Genomic DNA, 10,585 nt, shown 5'->3' with positions numbered 1-10,585 from the left:
CTGTTGCCTGACGGTCTCATGAACTAGGCCTATAGAGCAGAATTAGACACTTTACAAAAAATTCAGCAAAAGAAGCTTATTATTAATAATGCAAACCTTACAATTAATCCAGTTTTCTTCAACACATACTGCATGGTCTGATTTCTTTCCGTTTAAGCAGAAATGTTAAGCTTGGGAAAAGGAATAATGGAAAGTGTGACTGGCTGAGGTACTTTACATGCTCCGATCACAGATTACGACATTAAAATGCTTTTTGAAATAGTGTACTGATGAAACCTCAGGCTAAACAGAAAACACGCATCACTTCCATACTTGCATTCGTTCAGCACAGAGTTTCTCTATTGCACCTATTCAGTTTCTAGAACCTGAAATACAGTTCCAGTTCTTTTTTATACAGAACTCAATTTGTAGACTCAAAACAGATTTAATGGAATAGTTCAGCCAAAAAAAAAAAAAATTGCTGAAAATTAACTCACACTCAGGCCATCCAAGATGTGTGTGTTGGCTTCTTTCTCCAGTTCACCAGTGGATCCTCTGCACTGAATGGGTGCCGTCAGAATGAGAGTTCAAACAGCTGATCAAAACATCATAATTCACGCGATATTGTGAAGCGTGTTTGTAAGAAACAAATCCATTTTTAAGGCATTTTAACTTTAAACCATTGCAATGACTCTCATTCTGACGGCACCCATTCACTAAAAGAGGATTCATTGGTGAGCGAGTGATGTAATGCTAAATTTCTCCAAATCTGTTCTGATGAAAAAACAAATTCATCTACATCTTAGACAGCTAGAGGGTGAGTTCATTTTCAACAAATTTTCATTTTTGGCTGAACTATTCCCTTATCAGTACTTTTAATTATATTACTACCACACAAATCCATAAGGACTCATATACAATCAAAAGCACAGCATTGGGACACATTACAAGATATTGATATTGAATTTTGACTCCAACTGCTTTCATTTGTTTACTTACAAATGAAGACACAGAAAGCAGCTTCATTAATCACGATTGTCAATTTGTAACTTAAAGTAATATGCTTTGAGATGAGCTGGCATTTATAAAAACTGTTTGAAAAAAAAAAAAACACATTTTAATTAAATACTTAAACTCGTGAGCTGGCCTGCATATATCCTTTGAATATTTCCAGGTAATATAATTTATTCATATAAAGTATACAGTATTATTTTAGAATATGTATTTCTGGGAACCTGAGAAAATATGTTATTCATGAACTACCTGAAATAAGGACTTTTATTTAATTAAAAGGTTTACTGTTATGTTTTGTTTTTCAGCTATGTTAATGGTCCATAATTAACACTGATGAATGAATAGAACTTGTTAATAATCAATGGCTGATACATATATAAGTAATGTTTGAGTTTAGTTGTAATGATAAAAGTCTGTCACATTCTGACGTGATGGGAGTGGCTCAAGTCAAAAATATATATACAACAACTGTTTGAAAGTTTGGGGTCAGTAAGATTTTATTATTTTTTTTAAATAATACTTTTATTTAGCAAGGATGCATTAAATGTAGCAAAAAATGAAATATTTAAATTTTAAAAAAATACTTTTCCTTTAAACCCTCAACTCAAACAAGAAGGAGTATCCCCATGGAGTATTTATCTGTGTATACGAGCTGTGTGCTTTAATTCCTTATCTGGAACGAGAAATGAATCCATTAAGCTGCCTTGTATGAATTCTTGGATAGTGTGCACATAAATAGAGCTATGATTTAGCTTGTGCTAATTGTGAGTCTATTATATGTTAAACTACCTCCGGGCATCATAAGTAATAGGTTTGAAATGTCTCAACTGAATGCCATGGGCTGAAAGAAGCTGGCAGTAGAAGCGAAGTTCTTTGTGTGGTTTCCCGAAGTTGCCCAGTTCTGAGACTGACGGTTCCTCCTGTCATATTCACAGATTTGTTTGTTTGTTCGAGGCCCTGCTGGTCATTGACATGGAAGCTACAAAGGGCCTTTGAACTGGTTCCCAGAGAGATGTTGGCGGATGGAGGGTTTGGATCCTGCTGCATCACCGAGCTTACGCCACACCACCTGAACACACAAAGCAAACACACAGTTGGGTGAATCTTTTGACTATATGAAGTCTGGTAAAATGAAAAATGTCCTCAAACTATTCCTTCAGTGCTATCACGCAGCATGTTCTGGAATGAAGATGTGGTCATATAATGTGTGATGGTATGGATTTTTGATATCGTGTGTAATGAATGATAATGATGATTTGATGTTTGGGTTCAGGAGACAAGCTTCCTAACAGAACGTGTAAGCTATAATGTCATAATATAAATAATGTGTGTATGTTTTTCTCATTCTACATATTTTTTAATTGTAAAAGATTAGTAATAACACAGTAAACCAGCTAAAATCTTTATGAAAAAAAAAGAGAAAAAATAAATGTTTAAATTAAATGTAAATGACTGATTTAATTGATTGTAACACTTTTTATGCATTTACTATTTCTATGTATTTATTACAAATTATAATATATATATATATATATATATATATATATATATATATATATATATGTATATATATATATATATATATATATATATGGCACCTAATAAACCAACACGAATATATGAATTAAAAAAAAAAAAAAAAAAAAAAAAAAACAATTAAAACTTTAGGGGGGAAAAATTACAATCTGAATACATAAAAACTAATTTAGATGAAAAAAAAAAAAAATTAAAAGACTTCTTAGCGAGAAGTGCTAAATATATTCCTATACTTTTATTAGAAGAGAAGTAAAGGCCCAAAAAATAAAATTCTGGTAGAATTTTTTGAGAATTTTACATTCTTAGGGAATAGTTATATAAGTCAATATATATTATTATATTTTTTTAAAAATCTATTTGCATATAATAAAGTGAAGAATTCCCAAGTTAAGCAATGACTCACACAGAATGAGCTTCTAAAAGGGGGGCTGGTTGGTGGGGTGGGACTAGGGACTAATTACGATCAGAAAAGAAAGAAGCCCTTGTGTTATCTGAGATTTTGCTATCTGAGGTTCTCCGTGCAGGAACAGAGCACAGGTCCCAGATTCCAGGGGCTCTTCAGGGAGTTGATAAACCTGCATTGTTTCAGTATTCAAGCTATTTTAATTGCATGAAAACTCTGCAATAAACACTCCAAGGACTTTTGCCAAGGCCTCTCATTAAAGTGGTCTGAAAGTGGGTCTCTGTTGTGCAACACTGAAACAGTGTCCTCAATCAAAGCCGATGTAATCATACAAAGCGACAGGACAACAAACACATGGGAAAGGGAGCACAAACTTACAGCCCCTTTCTGTTAACAGGGTTTTATTAATGGACAGGAGGCAAGTAAGCTGGGGTTCAGGGTAGGGGGAGGCAGATGGGAGATGTTTCTAAGTACTCACATTACACATCTCTCTGACAATGGCTTTCTCTTTCTCACTGAGATCCTCCTCGTAGTCCTCCAGGATCTTCCTGTCTAGGTTCTCATGGACTTCTAATACCTACAAAGCAAATGAACAGAGGTGCTCGATAAATAAAGCAACACTATTACTATGGCTCAAACATTACTGACTTGAACAAACCACCAATCCTAATTATTTACACGTACTGTGTAACTCTTAAGGCACTGTTTGTGCAACAAAATGAATAATATCTCAAATCAAAACGGACTCTGGCTTTACTCGGCAGTGTTAAAACCAACAGCGCATATGCTTACTTCCCCCGAAAGCCACCAAAATAAAAGCTTGGTAATTTAAGGTTTGAAATGTAGAAAATTCATATAAAAAATGATTTAAAAATTTTTTTTTTTTAAATATTAGCATTGTATTTTTAAGTGTATAATAAAATAATTGTATTTTAATTTAATAAAATTTAATGTAAATTTAAAATATAATAGTATTATCACTTAATTTAGTTATTTAATAATTTCTTAAATAGTTATATTTAATTTGTATTAATAGTTATATTGATATTTATACATTTATATTAATAGTAAAACAAACTGTATAAATAAAAACAATTAAAATATAATAAAAGTTATAATTTATATTTTCCGACATATAATGTATATGTTTAAGTATTAAAATTTCTTAAACTGAAATAAAATTGAAGTAAATATATATAAAACTAATAAAATAGCAAAATTACTTTTCCAAAATGTTTCTGTTGTCTTTTCAAACATCAGAGATCCAACAAAATCACAGAAAATCCTATAGGTGGCAGTATTACTATAACAAGTAACAGGAACACTCACACTGAAAACTGATGGTTTTAATTCTAAAACCTCTGCTGAGTGAGAAGTGAGAAACCATGAGAAAGTTTTTTACCATGAAACTTGATCTAATTTCTGTAAAATAACCCCCCCCCCACACTTTTTACTGATAGACAATGAGGGATAACAGAGAAAACAAGAAAATATACGTAAGGACAAGTAAGAATGGCTTGATTTTGCAATATGTGCAACAGAAACTTACTTTCATGGCATGGACAACAGCCTCTGGTTTCTGTGCAGCCGGCAGGTATCCTGTGACGGGGGGGCGGCAGATCATACTTCTGGCACCTGCGCAGACCCCTGTAGACAGATGGACACACATTCATCACGATCAAAAATCACTCATATTGCTCTCTCAGATTACCAGAAGTGATCGAGCACTGCAAGCCCACGCTGTTTCACTGAGTCAACTAAGGCTCGAAATGGGTTAAAGCATCTCATTATAAAACACATCTCCTCTTACACCCCCCACATGTACACACAAAAAAAGAACTCTTTCAGTGCACGGGGTCTGGTGAGCCCCTGATGTTTAGGGACACAGCCCTTTGAGTCCCATTCTAGCGTTAAATCCACAACAATTGAACTGGCATTTCAGCACTGGGGTCGGGAGAGGACCCCTGGATGGAAACTGCCAGCTCACTTTTGGCCTGGGAGAACAGGACTGTGATGTTCACTTGCAGCTGCCAGCAGGTTTTATTATGGGCTAGAGGCTGTGGGGAGTTTACCCTTGACTGACCGAGTACATCCCGAACCAGTGGGTCGCGCGTCATGCAGAACCAATGGTCGCTGTCATGCTGTCATTCATTTGCCAGTAGAAAAAACCCAAGCAGTTGCTCAAATATGGATTTTTTTTCTATACTAAATATTATTCAATGCAAATCACAATATATTCTTACACACAGGCACAGTGGTTACATTCTATTGTACATTCCAATATGCTGAAATGGGCTCAGAATGCTATAGAACAGCCTTGCGTGCTTTTATTCTGTTGACCTAAAAACACTATTTTACAACCGATTATCGATTACTCAAAATAATCCATTAAGAAGCAAGTGGCATCTCCAGGCATTAAACATGAAAATAAGTGATCCATCGCATTGGTTTGGAGCCCAGTTTTGAAGCCTTTCCATGAGGAACATCTGTGTGATTGGCTAGTGTGCCTAGTGCTGTCACAAACAGAGCAGAGGACTATAGATGCAGCCAAAGTTCATCATATTTCTATAGGCCTACAAATCCAAATCCAATAATACTAGATGTTCTGAAGAGCCTTACTAAAGCCTCTATAAACTCCCACTGCTTATCTATCATCTGTTTAATCTGCAAAATGCATTGATCATAAACACCAAATCACAGACTATATCCTGGATTAAACAAATCCACATTGAATACTGCTATGCATACAACCTTACTCTGATGTATGCAGCACATTTCAATATAAAGAAGACAGGAAAATGTAGATTGTTATAGCCCTATACAAGTTATAATGCAATTTAAAATTCATTAAATTGATCAAAAGTAACGGTAAAAACTTTGATAATGTTACATAATGTAAAGATTGCTATATAAAATAACATTTTCAACATTGATAATAATAAGAAATGTTTCTTGAGCACCAAATCAATAAAATTATGATGAAATGATCATGTGAAAATGATGAAAAATGATGGCTCTCTTGAAAATTCAGCTTTACCATCAAAGGAAAAAAAATTATTTTAAAATATATTAAAATAGAAGGTAGAATTAGTTTTTTACTGAACTTTGATCAAAATTACTGACCCCAAAACTTTTAAATGGTATTGTGTATATATACATTTACATTTAGCAGACGCCTTTTTTATTTCCACACTACATTTTAATAGTGTTATGTAAACTCTAAAAACAGCACCAATCTGCGCTGATTACCTCTCCCCAGGTTAACTGGCTTAACGAACCGCAAATGATCTGTTTTAGTATTGCTTCTACGAAATTACTGATTATTGTTTTCAGCAGCATTATTAAATTTTTTTTTTTCCGCTGCGCATTATCTAGTGCCTTATTATCTTTATTTACGCACTATTGATTTTTTAAAAATATCTTCTTGCGAAAACAAATTTATCTTTTTTTGTATAAATTTTTAAAGCCATGATAATGAAGCCATTTATTGAAGCTCGCAGACATTGGGCTTGCAAGCAGCCTCTGAGGAACCACTCATCTAATTGATTTCTTCCTTCCTGTTGGAAAGCTGTCCCTTATTTTTTTTTATATTATAAAGTGGAGCAGCTGTTGCATTGTTTTGGCTGTCACAGAGATGAAATTGATGAGTTGCACTTGATTTAGCTTAATAGCACCAGGTTCGCAGATGACCTTTTTTGAGGACATGAAAAGTTGATGGAAATGTGACATGAGGCAGGAGGATGATGATCTGACCACTCTTAATAGATCTGGACGCTGTCCTCTATTAGGGAGATCGAGAGGAATAATAAAAGAAGAACCCTTTTAAGGAAACAGAACGATGATGATGATGAACAGCATTCAGTTTCATCCCTTACAGCATTGTGGGCTTTGTCATTGGAAAATGGGCTTTGTAAAACTTTAGGGGTGTTCCGGCTGAATTGCTCCTATAAGGTCAGTCATTTTAGGTTAGGCAAGGATTATCTAAAAAACAATGATGAACGAATCTGAGCACCGAGACAGTCTCCAGCAGAGATCAGAGCACAAGAAACCTCCCTGCAATCACAAAGGAAATGACCTACGAGTACAGCATCTTTTTTTTTCTGTTCTGCACATATGCATATTAAAATAATAAAAATAGGTTCTCATCCAAATACAAAAATGACACTATCTTTGTCAAAAGTTTGGGGGTCAGTAAGACATTATTTAAAGAAATCAAAGTCAACTTTTATTCAGCAAAGATGTATTAAACTTGATCAAAAACAGTAAAGACTTTTAGATTGTTGCAAAAGATTTGCTATTTCAAATTAATAATTTTTATATGCTTCTGAGCTTTCTATTCATAAAAGAATCATGAAAAAAATGCATCACCACAAAAATATTAAGCAGCACAAACTGTTGATGATATTAATAAAAAATAAAACAACAAAAAAAGCTGACATTAAAGACTATGGAAACTGAATAATTTTAAATAAACTGAGTTATTTGAAAAGACAAATCAACTCATAATAAACAACCCTGATTCTGATAACATTCATTTTTTATTGTGTTTCTGTTCTCTTATTCCAATATCGCAACTGACTGTAATGCACACACAGTTCTGTTTTATTTAGTTCATTTGCAAACAGTGTGTTTTATTTTCTAAATTAAATCAGGATTAGATCCATTATACTAAACTGTATTGGCATGAATGTACGGGCAAATGCACACAACAAAATGGTAAATACTTGTTCTACATATAGGGTGGTCCCACAATTTTTATGTTGAATTGTCTACTAACCTGAAAAAGTTTAAGAAAGTTTAACTCATATTCTTTCATATACATTTCTCTGTCATTCAGGCTGATGTTTTAAGCTCCTGTGGCATGGGTCAATTCTCATCGTGCATCAACAAAGAGCAATGCAGAATCCTTAAAAACTAGCTGGAATTGCAACAGCTAATTGTTGTCAAATCTCCCAAATCGGCTCAACATGACAACATCTTTTTAAGCTGAACTGTGGTTTAGGTTTTGGCTCTGATGCAAAATAATGAGGTCATGTCAGATTTAATCAGCGGGATAAGTACATTCGGTAAGGTGTCCTGAAAACTGGGATAGCGAGGAGAGCGCGGACTCTGAGTGATACGGGGACAGCCCTTTCCGAAGTGTCTTCAGATCTCCCATGTTCCCCTGCTGTGGAGAGAAGCAGAAAGTGTCAAACACAGATTATTGACATAATTAGAGAGGATTAACAGTACGAATCATACCCAAAAATGTTCCAGTTCCCTAGATGAATCAAAGTGGAAACAAAAAAAGATGAAATGTACAGTACTGTACACTACTGTTTAAATGTATGGGATCAGTATTTTTTTTTTAATGAGTACTTATTATAATCAAAAGTGACTTCTTTCAAAAAAACTGAAAAATCAATCTATATCCAGTCATAGAGTCTATATCAAGTCATTTTACAGTAGAAGACCTATATTTATACAGAGATATGAGAAATCCATCTATGTCCAGTCATAAAGTCTATATCAGTATAAGTAGGTATGTGTCATTTTAACAGATGCCAAAGATAGTCTTGCTAAAGGGAATAAAAGCAAGAAAAAGTATTTATGTTATGTGGATGATTGCTGCAGGAAATGTCATTAAATACCAGATTATGTGTTTTTCTAAAATGTCATAAGCCTATTAGAATTTGAACTAAAATATAAACTCCATGAATGAGTTTGAGACGTGTAAAAATCCAACAACTACACCAGAAAAACAAAAAAAGACCCGAGACTGGGTGTGTGATTACAAGATAGTAAAGTATCAAACCCTTTAACCCTCTAGTCTCTCTGAACACTAGTTGGTTGCTGGATTTAATGTCTAGTGGTTAACCAATATGGGGGTCAGTATACCATACCATATCATACTGATTCAATAATTCGACGGGGAGGATTTCAATTCGCTGATGCTGATAACTTCATCTAACATCAGCTAATTATTATAATCCTCTGAGTTGTTAATATGACTTAATTTTGTAATAATGAGTGGTCATATACTGCCAACACAGAAACTGTCCAGACAGATTTTACTTCCACTTGCTTTACTCCAGATTTCTGGCATGGGCCAGACAGTCGCTGAGGGATCCAGAGAGCACTAACACAGCCAGTTTATAAATACAGCTGCTGCCTGACCTCATCTTATCATCTCCTTGGTCTTCAGTGTTGATCAAGACAAAATTTAAACACTTAAAAACTGACAGTACTGCAAATTTTATTGTTTTAATCTGAAGAACATAAAATCGAGCTCATCTATATGCTTTTACAAAATGCACTCAGTATGACTTTAAAAAATAAAGATCTAGCAATCCAAGCACAAAGAAACCGCAAGAAACACCTCTCCCGTCGTCTATCATTATGGGTATAAACCTGAAAAAAAAAAGCATTTGTTATGGAGCAGAATGTGGCTGTCCTCAACATATCTGACTTCAGAATGATAACAAAAAACCTTGCAAAAATGTTTGCAAATGAAAAATAGATAGCGGATGGTACGGTGATATTTCCTGAGTGGTGATCTGAGAAGAGGGTAAAAGGTAAAGGTAAAAGAAAGCAAAGCAGAAAGCTCTGGAACTGAGAGGTAATGTCAGTCACGCTTCATAAATAATGACCTAAGAAATTTAGCCAGAAGGCACCGTGTTTAAAAACTCTTATCTCTGCATATTTAGAGTGTCACAGCCATGAAATACCTTCTGAACAAGATGAACACCTTGTAAATAGATCATGGCCTTTCCTACTTTTCATACCTTTCTTCTAAAACAGACAACAAATGAAAATCTCTCTACGTACAATAAAGAATGAATGAATTTCTCCATAGTAAAACGCATCTGTGTGTGATTATCCCCATTTTGGTTTTCTTGTCCCTTAAGTTGATGGCTGCTGTGTGCAAACAGCGCACAAAGGGATTACTGGAGCTTAATCGAGGTGATGAACTTTTTCAGGGGGGGGGGGAAAAAGGGTTGTTTTTAAAACTTTTCTCCAAAGTTTACGTGTATATGTTCCATCAATTGCCCATGTGTACTAATATGAGCTCTGCCAAGGGAAACAGTGCCATGCAACACCTGATTGTACTGAAGGGTCTTATATGATGAGAAATATAATTTTATGAAATAAATCAAAAACATATATATATATATGAGATAGGGGAATTTTGGCGTTTTCATGAGCTGTATGCCAAATCATCAGTATTAAAACAAATAAAAGACCTGAAAATAGTCGTTCAGTTGGTGTGCAATGATGAATGGACTAAAATATATGAAAGTTTAATTTTTATCATTAAATTATGGAAAATAATTAACTTTTTTTCACAATATGCTAATTTTTTGAGAAGGGACCTGTAGGATATATGTGTGTGTGTTGTGTGTGTGTGGGGGGATCCAAGGATGAAACACACAAACACAAAAAAAAAAAAAAACAAAAACACAAACACACACAAACATGCTCAACAAGAATGCATTTATTCTGCATTACACTGATCAAACAAGTGACAGTAAATACATTTTATAAAGTTACAAAGATTTCTATTTCAAATACCTGTTTTAATTTGAACCTTCAATTCATCAAAAAACATCTTGAAATTATAATAGTTTTCACATCATTGTGACACATGATTCAATGAAAAACCTATGTAAGTCA

The 10,585-nt window shown here is 34.2% G+C and overlaps 1 protein-coding gene and 1 long non-coding RNA gene across 2 annotated transcripts in view; one reads left to right on the top strand and one right to left on the bottom strand.

The window, feature by feature from the left end:
- The window catches only part of LOC122140127 (HHIP-like protein 1), a 351,574-nt gene that overhangs the window by 308,134 nt on the left and 32,855 nt on the right, over nucleotides 1–10,585 (top strand). The gene's annotated exons all lie outside the window — the stretch shown is intronic.
- LOC122140130 lies at nucleotides 1,604–4,556 on the bottom strand. The gene is made up of 3 exons (XR_006156835.1): nucleotides 4,482–4,556; nucleotides 3,411–3,509; nucleotides 1,604–2,062 (listed from the first exon to the last, which is right to left on the bottom strand). It is a non-coding gene; the product is annotated as an uncharacterized LOC122140130 (long non-coding RNA).

Source organism: Cyprinus carpio, chromosome B17 (genome assembly GCF_018340385.1).
Source record: "Cyprinus carpio isolate SPL01 chromosome B17, ASM1834038v1, whole genome shotgun sequence".
Taxonomy (NCBI): Eukaryota; Metazoa; Chordata; class Actinopteri; order Cypriniformes; family Cyprinidae; genus Cyprinus; species Cyprinus carpio.
The sequence above is the reverse complement of the archived record's forward strand: the minus strand, read 5'-3'. Positions and strand labels throughout refer to the sequence as shown.